The sequence below is a fragment of the Episyrphus balteatus genome, chromosome 2, assembly GCF_945859705.1.
Source record: "Episyrphus balteatus chromosome 2, idEpiBalt1.1, whole genome shotgun sequence".
NCBI classification, from domain to species: domain Eukaryota; kingdom Metazoa; phylum Arthropoda; class Insecta; order Diptera; family Syrphidae; genus Episyrphus; species Episyrphus balteatus.
This window is the reverse complement of record NC_079135.1, coordinates 104,748,966-104,768,970: the sequence shown is the minus strand read 5'-3', so window position 1 is coordinate 104,768,970 and position 20,005 is coordinate 104,748,966. Positions and strand designations below refer to the sequence as shown.

General features: G+C 29.3%; 1 long non-coding RNA gene across 2 annotated transcripts in view; it reads right to left on the bottom strand.

Moving 5' to 3' along the window:
- Nucleotides 1-19,605, bottom strand: part of LOC129912186 (uncharacterized) — a 189,515-nt gene extending 169,910 nt beyond the window's left edge. For both annotated transcript variants that reach the window (XR_008771776.1, XR_008771777.1), the window contains exon 1: nucleotides 18,901-19,605. This is a non-coding gene — a long non-coding RNA (uncharacterized LOC129912186). The remainder of the gene's footprint in view (nucleotides 1-18,900) is intronic.
- Between the last annotated feature and the right edge of the window lie 400 nt (nucleotides 19,606-20,005).

Here is a 20,005-nt window from a genome sequence, read left to right as displayed (position 1 = left end):
ATTTCATACACAATTCGCAGCTTAGGTAACGAAATTCTTACCTGTGGTAAAATATATTGAGATTTTTCAATGGTTTGTCACTCCCATTTATTTGTCCCGGCAATTTTTCTTGCAGCAAAAGATTTTTGTATTTGGAGACTTAGAAAAATTTTCGTTTTGCTTCAGCTGCGTACTAGGCTTAATGCTTTATCCGAAAGATTAGAAAAATTTTAATTTCTAGCCACTGTTTTCTTGTTTTCCTTACAAAGTTTTTAAAATACCTATTGAATACAAACATCAGAGGATGTTCAAATGCGGGAAAATGACGGGACAAATTACAAAATACGGGTCACTTATACGTCCCGGGTTTCTTAAATAAAAACCCGGGACAAGCTGTAGAAATACGGGACAGTGCCGGGTAAACCGGGACTAATGGTCACCGTACTTTGGGGTAAAAGCATGAAATTTGCAAGGGTTAATTAGACTGACTATATGTATTAGGGTGGGTCAAAAAAATCGAAATTCTTTTTTTTGATTTGGTACTCCGAAAAATCGATTGCTAGACACCTCTAGAATATACACACCAAATATGAGCTCTTTATATTAATGGGAAGGTCCTCCGCTTTTCAATTTTCCATTTTTACATCAAGCTTCTACTAAAAAAAAATATTTTTTTTATTAATTGACTTTTTAGCAAATTTCTTTTCAGATTCTTGTAGGAAATTGAACGCTCTACAAAAAGGCCTTATACACTTTTTTCGTTTATCTAACCGTTGAATAGATATTTGAGGTAAAAAAATCGAGAAAATCTTTAAAAATTCGTTTTTTGGTCTTAATTTTGTAAAAAACTGAAAAATTATAATGATCAAACGCGCAAGACATATTCTTGTTGGAAATCGACTGTTCCACAAAAAAGGTCTTGTTAACTTTTTTCATTAATCTAACCATTCTAAAGATATTAGAGGTCAAAGTTAAAAAAAAATATAAAAACTTTTTATATTTAAAAAAAAATTCCAATTCACTGAAACTTCATTATTTTCAAATTAGTAAGACGTATTCTTGTAGGGGCTTAAACGTTCTACAAAAAATTCCTTGGAATCAAATTGATTGCTTTAACCGTTTAGAAGATATTTGTATCTAAACCAATGCTCACTGACTTTAATAGTTTTCTTATGACCCGTATGCATTGCGATTTGGATACGAATATCTTCTAAACGCTTAAAGCAATCAATTTGATGCCAAGGAATTTTTTGTAGAACGTTTAAGCCCCTACAAGAATACGTCTTGCTAAATTGAAAATAATGAATTTTCAGTGAACTGGAAAATTTTTTAAAATATAAAATGTTTTCATAATTTTTTTTAACTTTGACCTCGAATATCTTTAGAATGGTTAGATTAATGAAAAAAGTTAACAAGACCTTTTTTGTGGAGCAGTCAATTTCCAACAAGAATATGTCTTGCGCGTTTGATGATTATATTTTTTCAGTTTGTTACAAAATTAAGACCAAAAAACGAATTTTTAAAGATTTTCTCGATTTTTTTACCTCAAATATCTATTCAACGGTTAGATAAACGAAAAAAGTGTATAAGGCCTTTTTGTAGAGCGTTCAATTTCCTACAAGAATCTGAAAAGAAATTTGCTAAAAAGTCAATTAATAAAAAAAATATTTTTTTTTAGTAGAAGCTTGATGTAAAAATGGAAAATTGAAAAGCGGAGGACCTTCCCATTAATATAAAGAGCTCATATTTGGTGTGTATATTCTAGAGGTGTCCAGCAATCGATTTTTCGGAGTACCAAATCAAAAAAAAGTATTTCGATTTTTTTGACCCACCCTAATATGTATACAAGTAATTTTGAGTAATTTTCTTTATCAAATATATTTTCATAAAGAATTGACTGTAGTTAAGACCAAATTTTCCTTTCGAAAGTTTTCCCTCTTTCAAAAGCCTTAATTAGCAATTTTTTTCAAAGCAAAAATGATTTTAATAATTCTTAACTTGACCTTTCAATTTTTTTACCTGAACCATTTCATATAAACGCCGGAACACACCTTCTATCTCAAAACCATTTTAATTTAAATTATATTCAAACAATATGGTAAATCACCTTTTTTTTAATGATTTATGTATATATAAGGCCTAAAGGAGTAGCACTCTATTAAACAATGAACTCTTAATTCTCCAAGAATCCCAAACCTTGACATCAATTACTGCTTAAGGTAGGTACGGTACCTATAACCTATTCATTACTTCCATTCTATATAATTGGATCCATTGTGTAAAAAAAAAAACAGACAAAAAAGTTCTGACACAACTGTGTTAAGAAAAAAAAAACAAAAATCTTTGTTCATAATTTTTGTATCTCTTTTCTTCCAACGCGCCAAATAGATAATTTTGTAAATAAATTTCAAAATAAATAAAATCAAAAAAACACAGAAGAAAAAGATGAAAAAAACTGAAATAATTGAACCAAATGAATTAGCACATAAACTCAAAGTCTGAATCTAAATGAATGTACATATATTTGCGGTACCAGTGCAAAAACATAGATTATGATAATCCGTAATGTTTTTTTTTGTCTTTTTTATTTAAATAATACAGCAACAAGAAAAACCAAAACAACAACGTCGTAGTACGAAATAATGATTTAGCTGTGAGATTTTTTTTTTGTTTGCTTATTTTTTTTTTTTTCATTCAAACCAGAGTGAATGTGCTCGCGAAACGACCTTTGATTAAGAGGTCTTGTGTGTAGTTTTTTTTCTTATATTTTTTTTTTGTTTATTAAATTCGACCTTAACAATAATTTTTTTTTATTAAAAATAGAGCAATGTTTTATGTATCTTATCATAATTTAAAAAAAAGCTTTAATTTAATCCATGATTTAAAAGTATTTAAATTCAAAAATATCTTTAATACAAAAAATAAGCTAAGAATAGAAACAAAGACCTCATAATTCCATAACTACGCAAAAATTCAAATCTCATTATCGCCGAGAGTATCTACAAAAAAAAAAAAAAGAATAATTTGTGTAGAACTTTTAGCAGCGCCCAACTGTGAGTTGTGCAGAATTAAATCGATTTAATTATTGTGAATATACTAGAGGGGGTAACTGTGTACCATTTATTTTTCGAAAAAATAATTGGGAAAGTCGTATAGGGTTAGGCGATTATACACATTTTAGCAGATTTAAACCTTTAGGACACGAAATCTGTTTTTATCATAGCGATGCTGTCGGTATGAGTAATTACGTTCAAATATCATACCAACATACATAAATACAATTTTTTTTTTTTTTTTTTTTTGGTTGTCGTAATGTGGTTTGGGGGATGGGGAAAAAAAGTGGGGTAGCTTTGATTTGGTATCTGGAATATGCCATGTGGAGTTACGTCAGGTATGCTGTTAAGGCTCAGAGGGGTTACTTTTTTTTGGATTTACTTTTTTTTTTTGTGTTTTGTTTGAGCCCTTATAACGAGCAGGCAAGAGAAAAAAAAAATTGTATTTTTTTATCAGTCGGTTTTTTGGTGGGGCTCAAGAGGCAAAACGATTTTTATCGCCAAAAGCACATTATTCACAAGGGAGATAGATTTGTGGGTTTTTGCTCTGGAAATAAATAATAAAAAAAAAAATTGAGAATATAGAATTGTTTTTTTTTTTTTTTTTCTTCTTCTTCTTATTTTTTTTTTAGTGATTGTATGAAGTAGGTAGGGGAGTTGGGGGGATGTATACACTGTGTATAGTAAAGAGGGTGTGGTGTAGGATAAAATGTCATGCTGTGCGATAATTTCTTTTGTAATTTTCATTTTTTTTTTGTTCTGTTTGTGCTCTTCTTCTCTCTTTTTCTGGTTCCACTTGGTGTTTTCTGTCACTGGTTTCTTGTTAAACATAAAAAGGTTGCAATGTGATAATGCGGTAGGGTCGTCGTGTATAACAACAAGGTCACATTGGGTGGTAGGAGAATGAGATTATTACAAAAAAAAAAAAATTCTATTTTCATTTTTTGCTGCCACAAAGGAAGGTATCATCTGTATCTCTGGTATATATCTGATTATAAGGGTGAATAAATTTTGATATAGATATCTTTGCATTACACATGATTCTGATATGGCAATTAAGAATGTAATTTGATTTTTTTTAATATTTTAATTTAATGTTCACATATCAAAAGTAACTATTTAGGTATGTCCTTAAGTACCCTACAGATAAATGACTAACTGTTCTATCCTCATAACTGTGTTATGGTATTTTTTTTATGTATGGTACGATATATATTAAAAATGATTATACCTTATATGAAAAGATAAAAAATATTAAAAAAGTTTTTCGAAAATGGAAAAAATGCGAGGCAGTTGTTAAAAATGAAATTAAAAATCTTGTCCAAAACATTAATAGGTATGCAATTTTATGAACTATTTTAAGAGTGGTTTTTTGGCTATACACTGAGGGAATAAACGCAACGTAAAATGTAAAATGTTCAACGTTGATTTAATGTTGAAAAAATTAACATGAAACTTCTTCAAAATAAAATTGAAACAACAATGTAAGAAATTTTTTATTTTTGTCGGACTTCAGCTTTTGTGGCATTTTATCACTCTAATTTTAAACAGTGAGATAACACGTTGGAAAAGCATTCGCCTAGTAACTCAAGAGTTGTAGGTTCGATCCCCAGCGGCTGCCCATTTTTTTTAATAAATTGATGCTTTTTTTAAAAGTTGAAACAACTTTGATTTAAAGATGTTTTATAACGGTAAACCACTTTAAACTAACCATGTTCTACTTTGATTTTAAAATTTTCGTCTTCAACGCAAAATCATTCCGAAAAATAGTTGAATCAACGTGGTTTTCGTTGATTTTAAGTTGTTTTTTTCCCTCAGTGTAAGATATCTCAAATTCGCCCTCTTGCCTCTAAAATATTCTGAAGATATTTCTAGACTTAAAATTTAAAGTATCTTAAGTCGACTTAAGATGTTTCGCGTTTTTTTGTTGACCCTCAGTGCCATTCTAATGGCCTACAATTCTGACTTATCGGCAACTTTCTTTAAAATATTCTGGTATAAGGAGAATATTTTTAAGAAAGATGGCCACCTAGGTTTCTATAGATTTATTTTATACCACAATTGTTTAAAATTTTTCATAAAATACTTTTTTTACATTTTGCATCAAAAAACAGATTTCAAAATTTTTTTTACAAAAATGTGCAATAGCTGTGCAGTTTTTTAAGCATTTATGTTTATAAAAAAGAGAAATAAATAAAATTCATTCATTCGTGGTTGTAGTGAACGAAAACATAAGATGATAAAATTTAAAATACACTGAACGAAAAAAAGTCCATATTTTATGAACTGGTTGCGATAGAACTTTTTTCTATCTGTTTTTAGAACAATCATAAGTGTAGCTATAAGCCGTTTTAGGGTTGTCCATTCTCTATTGCACACCCTGTATATTTTCAGACATATTCTAAACAAAAATTCCCAGGGAAATTGTTTCGGGAGAAGGGCCCCAATCGGAAAAATGGCGAAAATTTCCATTTTTGTTTGGTTTCCCCATATTCTTAACAGTTGAGGAACGAAATTCAAGCTAAAAAAATAATGAAATTTCAGGAACTTTTCAGTTAGGAGTTTTTTTTTTCAGGAATAGGATTATGACGATTACAACTAAACTTCAACTTTTTGAATCGTTATACCTAAGAAACGGTGGGTCTTAGGAAAAAAAGTGTCACGACACTTTTTATATATAATAATCTGGTCTACAATTCTTGCATTGAAAATTTTTTGATAAGACTTACCGTTTTGCTGAAAATCGTGAAAAACCAGTTTTTGTGACCTTTTGACCCCTATAACTCTTAACGCGGACACGATATCAATGTCGATTTTTCACATCTTCATAACAAAGCCGTCATTAAGCTGTATACCAAAATTCAGCCCAGTAGGAATTTTTCCGCAGATTGGGCTTAAAAATGACTAAAATGACTGGGATATTATTTTTTATTTCAAATAAGCAATGAATAAAGAAACAGAGAACCGTTTAAAAAATATCCTCTTAAAAAGTCTAAAAAGTCTATATCAATGAATAAAGAAACAGAAGATCGGTAGATTTCAATCTTGAAAGATCGACATAAGATTTTTTTTTCTTATCTTTGTAAATACAATCACTTTGGGGGAAGTTTAAACTTTTAATACTTTCCCATGTTTTTTAGACCATAAGCTCATGAGGCTTGGTTCTTCTTAATCTCCGAACATGGTTTCTTATACTCAAGACGGACTCCATTAGCATGACTTTGCAGTCTCTGATTGTGCGATACAGCGTATTTTTTAACAACTTCTGTAACCATTTCTCTTTGAAATTCACGATGTAGATCGCTATTTTTTATGTACCAAGGTGCATTAACTATTCCACGAAGGACTTTGTTTTGGAATTTTTGGATGATTTCGGTATTTGTTTTCTTTGTACAGCCCCATAATTGTACTAAATTATACAGCATTATTTTGTTTTGGGTTGATAAATTAGAGTTGTTACCAAGTAACCAGTACATTTTTCTATATTTCAAGTTTAGCTCTTCTTTCGAAGGGATCCGTAGTGATCGGTAGATGAGTACAAAAATATCTAAGCATCTGTTCTAAAATTTAAAATGTGAATTAAATTAAGTTAAAAGTATTAGACGTTCAGAAGGTGAATTTGATTTGCAAAATGATGAATTTGGTTTGCAAAGGAATATACAAATACATATCGAGTTTGCAATATAGTAAAGTTTATTTCCGGATAATATTTTTAAAACTTATTCAATTTCTCTTTTATAACTACCAAGTTTAAAGAAAATCATTGGAATGGAGGACGGAGGAATGGAGGACGGGACGGAACAGGGTTTGCCGTTTTTTTTCAAACCTGATTTACGTTAAAAGGGTCCCGCCAGTGAATTTTATAATTTTCCATATTATAGATGGTTCGCAGGTACAAACAAAAAACGGACAGTCAGATGTGGTTATCTGAGTCAATTGAGTAAGCTTTACGTTGTGGGTAGTGTTGGAATGACTTTTTATAGAGGTTTAAGGTAATTTCGGTCTTCAAAAATTCTGTTCTTGAATTGGGAAAAATCAAACTATTTCTATAAAAGAAATCGTTTCTATTTTTATCTTAGGATTTAGGTTTTTTTAAATCAAGAAATATGATCGAAATGTGAAATTATCAAATATTTGGAGTCTTTATTGAATAACAAAAGATATCAGCATCTAAGTAAAAACTATCCCGTGTTCTCCTAATTACATATTTATATGCTTACTGTCTAGACTATTAAAATAGTGTAGGTATATGAATAAATGTTATTGTATTTTTTTTTTTTTTTTTTTTACCCTTTTAAAAGTTTTAATTTGCACTTCTTCAGAACGTCTTAGAAAAATTTAACCGAAATTTGTTCAAAACTCAAAGTTATGAAATACCATCTTTAAACCCTGAACATGATAATTAATATTTATTAATAAAATTAAAGATAAATATTCTTAATTAACAAAAAACAATGAAGAAAAAATCAAGCATTTAATCTCAAATCCGGAATTTCAAGCCCGCATAATCTTGTCTGAATGCAAAAACAACTCAAAGTTATGTTTTCTTTTTTTTCTTCTTCTTCTTATTTGTGTTGCAAAATAAACATTATTCATATTTAAAGTCTTATCTCATTTTCTACAAAAGAATTTAATTTAAAAAAAAAACTTTTGTTTTATGTTTTTTTTTTTGACAGCAAAAAAAAAAATATGTAAATTTTAATTCTTACAAAAAAGCAAAAGTTCAACAAAAGACTAGACACCTCGTTAAGTTTAGGAAGCACCAGCATATTTTTATAAGTGTTTATGTGTGTTTAACAAAATTTGTGTAAAAGCTTTGTTTTTTTTTTTTTTGGTAAGACAGGTTTGGTAAGCAAAAAAAAAAAAATAATATTTAATTGCACCCTTAAACGATGAAACATTACTAATGATGGCAATAATAAACACGCAACACACAAAATAAACAACTGAGGGACAGCAGCAAAAGAAAAAAAATTAAATATAAATGACATGTATTTAGTGAAGGATACTTTCATTCGCTAATGATTCATTTGTCATCAAACCAATGTTGCTTCACACATTATTGCCTTACACTATGCCAGTATACCAGTAAAAAGGAAAAAAAAAAACACAAAAAATTTCCAGACAAATTGCAAAGCAAACATTTAATACTAATGAATGTGAGAAAATCAGTTGGACTGTCAACTTTGAGACGCTAAATTCTGCTCTCCAAACCGATTATTTGTATTTCCTTGACACTACACAAACAGATAATTATAATTTTGTTTAACAACAATCACATCATATCGACTATACGAAACTACCTACGACCTTCAAAAAGATTAAAACAGCATAATTCAAAATAGATTTAATATACAAATAAAACACATAGAAATGATTAAGGTATAGATTCTATAAATGTTTGCTGATAATTCAATTTTCATATATTAATAAAGTTAAATTTGCCTTAGGTCTTTCATAGAATTTATTATTTAAATGAATTAAAAATTTACAGTCACTACCAACAGTAATCAATTTTTTATAATCACAATAACAAATATGTAATTAGGTTACTGAGTTTGTTAATATTTAAAAATGCATTTATTGAATTAAGTATTTCATATTACTCGTATATCAAATTGAATATTTCCTCCATATTGTATCAGGAGAACAAAAGACAACAAAAAAGTTTAAGAAGATGTTTTTATCTGTGTCAGAAGGCGAATCATAATGTGAAGCAGTAAGTTGGGAGAATTGTGATCCCATTCGAGATCAGTACCATCGTCGATAAAGGAGTAGAAGAAGTCATTGAAAAATCAAGATATTTATCTTTACGAATTCAATAAATATTCCACACTCCTACAATACAAAATTTCTCATTCGGTTTTTTTTTTTCGAAAACTCATTTAGATACAAATTTTATAACATAAAATAAAGTGTTCTAAAATTGATGGGCCAACCTAATGAAATTTGATAAAAACGTTGACTTTGGGGTAAAAGCAAGAATAAAGAGTTTTCATACAAAAAAATTTGAGTGAAAGTGTGTTTTTTTTCGGAGAGACAGTAAAATCTGTAATTGGTCAAAATTCAATGATTCATTTTATTTTTGGTTTCGATGACAAATTGAAAGTTTATACTTAAGTTCTTAGACGTTTTACACGAATAATTGGCTTTTTGGGACCAATTGTAGATTTTACTGTCTCTTCGAAAAAAAACCCTTCCACATAATTTTTTTGTATAGGCTTTTTTATCCTTGGTTCCTATCCCAAAAGCAAACTTTTTGCCAAATTTCATGAATGCAACAAATGGACTTCGAATTCGGTTTTAACGATCCAAAAACCATATGATTGACATAGTCACACGTCACACCCCAGGTTAGAACTTTTTTGAAGTGAAAACTTCTAGTGATTTAAAGCACGATGAAACAAAAAAGCGACAGGAAAAATCAATTGATTATAACTTTTTTGTTTTAATAGATAAATGAAATTTATGTAGATAGGTATAATAAATTAAACTATAAATGTACAAAATTTCAATTGCTTTCATATCCTGAGATAACGGTAATAATATATTCTTTTCCTAAAAAAGTTATAACTTTTGATCTAGAGCAGATAAAAATTTGATTTAACTTTAATACGCATGCTGATAATATTACCTTTCATTTGACTTATTACACATAACCATACATGATCTACAAAATACACAATCTTAAATTGAAAAACCTTCAGAAATACCTCAAAACACCTGTGGAGATCTGTTGCCGATGACCAGCCACCATTGTAGGAAGTACCGCAATCTCATAGTTGAAATTTCGACATGGTTGGCTTTAAAAAATTCCTACTTTTTTTGCAGGCATCGTAGAAATATGATTGAAGCGTCATATAAAAGTTAAATTAATAAGCTTTCAGATGATATAAAATTTGTTATAGGTTATCATTAAAAAAAATGGTTTAAAGGTGATGGAAGAAAAAAAAAGATAGATTTCTTCGATTTTTTTTTCAAGAAAAATGAGTTTTTAAGGTTTCACTTTTACCACGTGTGAATTGAGCACATGATTTTTTTTTTTGTATCAATGTATAATTGGCTAAGAAGTGCAGTTTTATTGCAATTTCAGCTCTATAGGTCCTAAATGTTTTGTTAAATTTTAAAGTTGTGTCCCCCTTATTTGGAACATAAGAACATTATGGACTTATCTCCATGAAAATTGTGCTCGGAAATATTGCCTTGAAGTTCATAATTTGAATGCATTTTTCATTGGCATCATTAAATGTATACCTATTAATTTCGTATTGAATGAAAGGTATTCTTATTATTTTATCGAATAATCACTCAAAAAACACCCTTTTAACCATGATATTCTCATAGACACTTTAGATTCTTATTTCCAATTAAAAAAAAAAAAAAAAACACTCTTAAACATTAAAAAAAAAATGTATAAACTTATTTTATTCGTAATTCACATGGGAAAGACAACATTTTTAATCAATTTCGTAAATAGATAACATTGATTTTATTGGACTTATTGCGGATTATCCTTATTTCAAAAACAACAACCTTTTTCCTAAAATATTTTATAGACTGCTTAGATTCTTGGTTTCTGTTACAAATAAAACATTTATATTAATTTTCATTGGTGTAATATTTTTTTCCCAATTTTTGTGGTGCTTATTCCGAATTTCATCATTTCTTTAAAAAAAAACGATCTTTCACTCAAAAAAATTTTGTTGACTCTGTAGATTCCTAGTTCTTAAAACAAACAAAACTTTTTCACCAAGTTTAAAAAAATTAACAAAATTTATGTCAGCTGTTATGATACCTTTCTCATACATAACTCAACCCATCAAAAAAAACACCCTTTCACCAAAAATATTTTTTAAGAACTTTATGAATCCTTTGTTGAAATAGCTAATGTATGGGTCGGATAGTTAAAATTATAAGAAAATTGACGAATATTGAAAACAAAATATTCAAGGCACACATTGAAATTTTTTTCAACAACCCAACATTTTTTAATTGCAATAGAATTTTTTTTAATGCAAATTTTTTTTATTTGCAATACATATTTTTTAAATTGCCAATGCATTTTTATTACAAATGATATTTTCACAACCCTACTCGTATGTGTGGCCAATCTTAGCCCTCTATCGGCACACGGGTGCGAATTTGGCAGGACAAAAATAAAATCTGGTCACAAAAAAACTGTCTTTATAAGGGTGAAAGTACATTTTTCTGGAATTGTGAATACAATATTCGGATTCCTCGGAAAATTCTACATTAATTTCATATATGATTCTCTATAAAATAATGAGACCGAAAAAGGTTCTAGCGACATGAAAAAGTATAAACCAAATTTGCAAAAAAGAGGTGTGCCTACAAAGGGTTAGAATATGCTAGCCAAATTTGAAGAATATATAATTGAAACGGTAGCAACCGCCTTACATGGTCTGCCTTGGACGGCTTTTTCTAAAAGAATAAACTTTTTCCAATAAATTCTGTTTAAATGCAAAAACTCTCCAAGAATTGCAAAAAAATTGCTTATCTTTAAATTTACCAGGAAAAATAGTTAATTTCTACTAAAAACAATTTTTTTTTAGGAACAGAACACTTTCGGCTCTTAGTTATTTTGGTACGAAATTTGCACTTTCCAATTTTTTTTATTTTTTATGGTTTCCTTTATTTAACTCCCAAAAATGGTATTTTTTTCTTGTCTTACAGTATTACATAAAAAACACAAATGTAACAAAAAATCTTAACAATTTATCTGTTCCTACTTAGGTACATCACTAACACGGAAAGGACACCCAATTTGGCTTTCCTATTTAATAGTTAAGTTACATATTCCCTTAACAGAACTAAAATTTCTTTTCAAATATTTTTTAAATTAAACTCCTGAAAAAAAAAAACAAAAAAAATGGTACTTACTACCTACCTTTAAAACTAGAAATAAACTTTCAGTCTATTTAAAAAGTTGATTGAAACTTCCGAGAAATCATTTACAAGTTCGAAGCCATATAAAAATACTGTACCATTATGATTGTCTCTACATTTCATACTCCTCTATCAAGTTTATATCATCACACAGAGAGCAACAATTCAAAAACAAAAACAAAAAAAAAACTGTGTAGGTAGGTATGACAATTTAATCTTCCGTTGAATGAAACTGGATACTGGAAGATAAATGAGGAAATCAATTAAAAGGAAATAAATTGCTGAAACAAACAAACAAACAAGTGTAATTGTGTATACAAATCTCTACTTTCATTTCCCAAAAATACAACATAAATACAAAACGAGTTGAAATAACTTCAATACATAAATAAATTTAAGGATTTAAAACTTTTAACTGGTTTTTTTTTTTACTCCTGGAAAAAAAAAATGATTGCAATTTTTCTCATTTTATTTTTGGTGTGTCACATGGTGTAATATAAATCAATTCAAAATACCAGTTATCTTTTAATGAAATAAAAAAAAAAAAACTGCTTCCAATTGGTAATGAATTGGAAACCAGCCTCGTGCAATGATATTTATAACTCGTTCCGTCAATAGTCTGGTTTTTCGAAAATATATATCGGATGATCAATGTTAATAAAACGTAACTGTTTTTATTTTTTAATTTTATTTGAATTTCCTGTCTTTGTAGTTTTGCAGTGGACAGAGACAGAGTACATTACTTTTACTCAATATCATCTTTCAAGTAAATTCATTTTCTTCTTTAAACTTTGAAGTTCAAGAAACAAAACAGGATTTTTTTTTTTTTGAGTGAAAATTGAATTGATTTTTATTTGGAAATTCATAGAAAAATTATTTGGATATCTGAGATTCTGACACTCTATAAAGGGGAAAACATGTAATAGAGAGAAATAGTTTTCTAAGAAAGGACAAATACAAATTCGTGATAACTCAAATTTGTTTAGCTCTTTATTTTATTTTTTTTTCAGTGAAAGCATTTTAAAAAAATTATACCAAATTAATCAACTAAAAAAAAAGGCTTGAGAAATTTCGGATGCGTTTACATTGACTTTTTGTGGACTTTTTTTTTATTTCGATATATTATTGTGTACATTTTTATCAAATTAACTTGAAAGTGACTCGTTAGGAGTGTTGCTAACTTCATATTAAATTCAATCGAAAGAATGCACTGATTGAGTTATATGACAGGAAATCATATAGGTAGATTGGAATTGAAAAGCTTATTTTGTTATAGTTTCGTCATTTTGCTCTTCTTCTATTTTCTCCAGAAATTTAAAAAGTTCTGACTTCTGCTTATCTTGTTTTTGAGTTTAAATGAATTTAGGATACCAATTGAAATTCTTGGTCACTCGTTATATGTGATTGCCACATCACAAGAGTGAATTTTCCATGTAAAGAGGTAGTAAGTGAGATATTTGTTTGTAGGTACCTATGCAGTTCATGAGAATCATCACCACTTATTATCGACGGAACTCCATTAAATTATTGAATATATGGGAACTACCGGCTTCTGACTAGTTACCCTATTCAGTTCATATGTACTTTTTCCAGTAACATCCTTAGGGCCGGATTTAAAGCTGTGGTGGCACCGGAGCTGCAAAAAAGTGGGGCCCCCCTCTCAGCTTACTTATTTCCAAAATAAAATTAAGATTACTTTTGATAGTTTTAAATTTATAGGGAATAGAAAATTAATACCATAAAATGGTATGATTTTGTGACTCAAAGTTGGTTTTGTAGCAGCCCTGTTTTTTTTTTACCCTCAATTCCATTTTACCAATAATTTTACATAAACATGGAATTTCTTTAAATGTGGAATTGTGCTGGGATGCTTTTCCAATCATATAAAATGACGAAATTCAAAATAGTTTATATTAATCGTTTAAGTCAGGGATCCCAAAGAAAATCTTTTTCCTTTACTTTTTAAGAGCTTATTTTTAGAAAGCCGCAAATTCATGGGGTAAGGTACCTACTTTGGGCAAATTCAATTGCTAATTTAATTCACACAGAGTCTTAATCAAAATATTTATATCCATTTAATATTGAAGGAGACAAGGTATTTCGTAATATTTAACTCTTCAAATTTAAATTGTATCGACTCAGTAAGAAACTTGTTGCAAAAAAATAGTCAACCAGCGGCTTAGAAATAACATAGTAATACAAAAATACTATTCTCTTCACTCCCATATGTGTTTCTTTTAGTTTAAATAAAATTAAATTTATGCACTTGAAAACTTTGGATATTATACCTATGTTTTACTTTATTCTTAGAATATCTTACATACATATTTCGAATTACTTTGTGACAAAGTTTGGAGGCTTCCAGTTAAAAACGAGAATTTCTGAAATATTAAGATAGTTTTTTGAATTGCTCATACTTTCAGAAAAAACTCTCATACTAAGTTTTTTCTTTATGTACGTTGAGGTGAGCTTTCTAAGAAGATTTAAAATTTTTGGATTGCAAATGTATGTATATAATTTTCGTAATCTGAAATGTATACTATTTGCTTTTTTTTGAAATCTTGGCTTTCGGTATTGATTGAAAATTACAATATTGTAAAGAAAATTTGTTTTTATTCGTGGACTGTTAACTAAAATTTTGCGTATCGTTAAAGTTTACCACATCATATGACTGATGAGCCCAACTGTTGTTCCAAAGCGAAACGCATTATTTTGAAGTACAAACCAATAAAATTGAATTTATTTCAAACTGTCCACAAAACAAAAAAATTATTTTTTTTTTTGGTGGTAAAATTTACTGAAGATGTTGTTTCTTGCCTTTGAAGACCGAATTTTACATTTATTGTACAGATAGGAATTAGCGAAAATAATCCATCTTGATGGTATTGGGAAAGTAAATAATAGTTTAAAAAATTGAAAATGGAAATTGGTTTCTTCAAAAAAAAAAAAAAAAAAGAAATATTATAGATACCTGAATATTGTCAATCAAAGTTCAAATAAGTAGGTATTGTTAAGTCTGATGATAAAAATCTGAGTAGTTTCTAAATAATCCATTTATAAAAAAAATTTGACTCCTTATGATGGTAGGTATCGGAATTGCTTAAAAATCATCTTTAAACCTCATTCCGTTTAGACAGTGAAAATTTTGTTTATCAAAACCAATACCTACTTACTAAATCACCTGGACTAATATGACTTCTAAGGATACGAAAACTTTTATTTATATAAAATATTTAGGAAATATTGAAATTGACTTAAAATAGCTTAAAAGATTCTCAAACTGTAAGACGATTATCATCGATTCGATTATCGTTTTCAAAATTACGGAATGACCCCCCAGGAAAAAAAGAAAATTGTAAAACTTTCTCGCAGAAAAGTTGTACCTTCTCTATTTTTACCGACTTCCAAAAAGGAGGAGGTATTAAATTCGTCTGTATTTTTTTTTTTTTTAACTTTGGACTGAGTGAACCAATTTTAAAAATTCTTTTTGTATTGGAATGCTGGTGGCTGCAGTGTGGTCCCATTTCAATTTCGTTAAATTTTAGCCATAGAAACTATTTTAAAAACCATAAAACCCTGTTTTGATCCATGGAAGTCGGTTTTGTTTTTTTTTTTGCTAAAAATGAATCTCGATTCATTCCAAATAAAGTTTGCTCAAAAAATATTCAAATGGTATAACTGGGAGAAACAAAAACTAAAAGAGTTGAAACTTTGAAGACCGTAAAGAACTTTTTAATGCATTCTTAAAAAAAACACTATCATTAGTTCTGAATTAATAAAAAAAACGAAATATTTCCTAATATTTTTACATTACTTGCGTGCAGATTTTTAAAAAAAGGGTTCCCTTAAAATGGTTTACTTAATCCATCCCAAAGGGAATTTTGTAAAGTAATAATCCTTTTTTAATCAAATTCTGCATTTCTTTATTTAACGATTAGGTATCATATTAATTATTAGTCTGAAACACTAGTGAAATAAATTAAGCTTAAACAACGTATATTAAAGGCAAAAATATAAAGAAAGTTTTATTTAGTTTATACCTAACACTAAAACGTTTAGGCTCCAGTCAACTCATGAAATGATATGTTCGGAGAATTACATTCGGTAAAAAACTTCTAAAAAGCTTTACTGAAATATGTATCTTTAAATTCTTATAGAAGCAAAACTTTAAGTCCAGTATATGGCAACGAAAAATAAATTTTAAAAACAATCCTTTTAGCCACCCGAATTAAGTTAGGTAGGTATTTCATTCATAAAAAGTATTTGAACTAGGTATTTTAAACTTCAAATAATTCTTCAACAGTCCAGAAACCATATACCTATAAACATTAAACTAATAACTTGTGCTTTTTTGCTGTGTTCACAAATGAAGTTTAAGTAAGATAAATTTGGAATATTTTTTTTAACCGTCACGGATATTTTTTTTTTTGTTCAAAACAAGTTCAATGAAAAAAGCAAGATAATTGTTAAGTACAACTTCAATTGTTAAAATAGAACTTGGTGCCAAAAACTAGTTGCATGCTTATTTATTATTTTTTGTAACTGAAAAAAAAATTAACTATCTGTAAAGGAACACCTATAAGATAATGAATTCTGTATAAAACTGCTGGGCACACATATAAAATAAACCGGTGTATATAAACCTAGTCCTACCTCAAAATTTAGCATACAATAGCCATTTAAATTTATTCGTTGAATTCAGCGAACAAATTAATTTAAAACCTTCTTCTTTCTTCTAATTTCGCTTGTCTGTGTAATAAATTTTCTAAACTTTCACTTACTTCCTATTTCAAATGATAATAGCAGGTACCTATGTACATCTATCTACCTTTTAAAGCTTAGTTAACATAAAAGGCCACTTTAATACAGTTACCTATCTATCTTTTTCTGGTTTTTTTTTTTTTTATTGAAAGAAAGTCTTTAAATTTGGTGTAGGTAATTTCTTCCTATCTACCTCAGACATCAAAAAGTTCTCTCATTATACATAGAAAAAAAAGTCAATTTAGAGATGACGTCAGAAAACTTTTCTCCAAACAGTGATATTCCTTCTTGTACTGTACAGTGTACATACTCCCACTTACCTATTCTAAATGAAAGCATTTTTTTAAGACTTCCCGACCATAATTTCGCAAAAAAAAAATATAAAAAATCAAAACAAAATCTGTTCAATGGTCTTTGGAATGCCTACATACAAAACCAAGCAAACTGGAATTGGTATCATATAACCACTGCAATGTGTCAAGTTAATCTACTTTCAACTTCAATCTAAGAAATAAGGAAAAATAAAACAACAAAGTCCAATAAACGGTCGATAACCTCTAAGAAAAAAAAAAAAAAAATAATTAATTATTATTATATCTTCCTATCTACTACCAACTTCTTCTCAATGCTACCCAAACCTTAAGAAATTAAAATCAAAAACAACAACAACTCTAAATGTCGGCCCTTCATACCTAAAAAATTAACTAGTTTCATGATTGATGAACAATATTGCAGCAATGTTATTATAGTTATGAGTTATGACCTAACCTAATAACAAAAACTTAATTAGATGCTACTTTGTTAAAAACCAATCATTCAAAAACTCTTTAAGGTTTCTTAGGTTTCTTTCATTTTCTAAGGAATGTTCCTCATCTGTCAAATTCTAACTCTCAACAAAATATCTTATTAAATTTTTGCAACATCAATAAATTGTATAGTTGCAAGAAGTAAGTAACCATAATCCACTAAAAATGTTGAAATAATAATAATTTTTCCACTCAAAAAAAAAAAAAATTCACAACTTGTGCTGAATTAGAAATCTCCTCTCAATATAGGTGGCTCTGACTCTGGCTATGCAATAACAGAAAACAGAAAAAAAAAAATAGATTGCAATTTTTTTTTTTGAAAAAAAAAAAAAAATAATAAATAAGCGCCTAGTGTAAAAAAAAAAAAAAAAAAAAAAAAAATGGAAAGGAAATTCGAAACTTGAATTCGAGCGGCGCACTGCCGACCCGTTCCGTGCAACAGCACTGTCATCATCATCATTATTATCATCATCATTATCATCAACATGAAACACGATCGTCCATCGAACACAGAGAGTAAATTTATTACAGAAACAAGATAGATTCCCCTTTACTCTCCTCCCCATACAAAATTTACTATATTCATGGAAAAGGGGGATCTCTCCAAATGAAAACGAAATTGAAAAAAAAACGACCACAAAACAAAATAAAAGAAACGGAAAAAAAAAACAAATCTATAAAATTTATTTAACAAGAGTGTGTTCGAGAATGCATACATCTACAAAGCCTGATTAAAGGCGAACTTCCCAAGACTATACTCGCCGCGAAAAAGTGTACGGTTTCCATACCGTTTTTTTTTCCATTATTTTTATTATTTTGTATATCTTTTCTGGGTACCCGTTTTACACTCTAAGATTTATCACACGATTTTCCCTCCCTCACTCTCTCTTTGTGTCGTCTGCAACACAACACAACACACGTTTATTTTTTTTTTTATGTTTCACTGTTTTAAAACCAGAGAACTCTATAAGGTACATTGTACACCATCGACCATACACGTCCACTATCTACTCTCCACCGGTACCTTGGCGGCATGATAATGATGGTCGTGGTGGTAGAATGACAGTTGGGGCGAGGAGAAAGGAAAAAAAAACATACAAAACCGACCAAACAACTCTACAACACATTATGCTTTTGTGCATATCGTGTTGCATAAAATAAACCTTATCTCTTCTCCCCCCTCTCAAAATATGCAACGCCGTCACTGGACCACTATCGTAACTAACAACCAACAACTATAGGGCAGAGGTACTAGCTGCTGGTTGCACAGGTTCAGCTTTAGCCTTTTTGCTGCAGTGTATTTTTAAATAGTGAAGGAAGAATGGAAACGAGAGAGTGATAGGTCGTGTTGTACACAAAAAAAAGGGGCTTATACGAATTTACGGTTTACCTACATTTTATATATCGTAATGTTGGAGATACTTGCTGGCTGCTGGACCAAGATGGACTCCGAAAAAAGCAGTTTATGCCAAATAGACACACACAACACTTCACTCAACACACACGACACGAGAAAAAACCAAAAACCGAATCGAACCGAAACCGGAGCTTGGAGATTACGACTTGCGACGACAATTGACAGTGACGACGACAAGACAAAAAATTTTGTGATGTCACAAAAAATTTTCTACAATATACTCACACAACACTCAACAACACGAGATAGTGGAGAGTTTCAACAACAAAAGCAAAAAACTTGGCGAAAAACGTTCGCAAAAAAACTCTTGGGGGCTAAATGAAAAAAAGGGGGCTATAGATTAAGACTTTCCAAAAAAAAAAAATATTATTCACAAGACACTGAATTCTTTAACAGATTTTCAGACTTTTTTTTGTAGCTTTTTCCTTTTAGGTTTTTCTATTCTTCTACAAAACAAGAGACAACACTCTTTTTGAATAATGGGTCACTCACTCAACACAAAACAGTGGACATAAGTAGTAGAGAGATAAAAAACAACTGTATAATTCCGATGGTATGGAAAAAATTATGATGATGATGAAGAGCTCAATAAAAAGAATATAGCAGCTGAGAGCGCGTGTGAAACCGACCGATTCTGAACACGCTCCAACTTCAACTAAATATCAGTTTCGCGACGTCAAGTCTTGTGTAGGTTTTTTGTGTGTGTTTTTTTTTTTTTTTTCTTTCGAAAAAGTCGTCTTCGTTTTTTGCTGTGTGAATGTGTGTGGAGAGCTTTTTTGTTTTCTGAAGCTACAAACAAAGATAGTAATGTAAAGAGAGCTTGGCTTAATTCTCTCCAAGTCTCCAAAAAAACTCAGTTATCACAAAGTGTTGTGAGAGTAACACAGTACTGTTACTGAGAGTGTTTTGTGTTATTTTGTAAACCTGTTTTGTATAATTTTTTTTTGGAGATTTCTAACTTATTATATCATCAATGTTTTTTTTTGTACAGGTGCAACAAGCCCTCCTTAAGCTCTTCTTAAGAGAACTATATCTCCCTCTCATTCAAAGAAAAAGCTTTTAATTGTATAGGGTAAATGTTA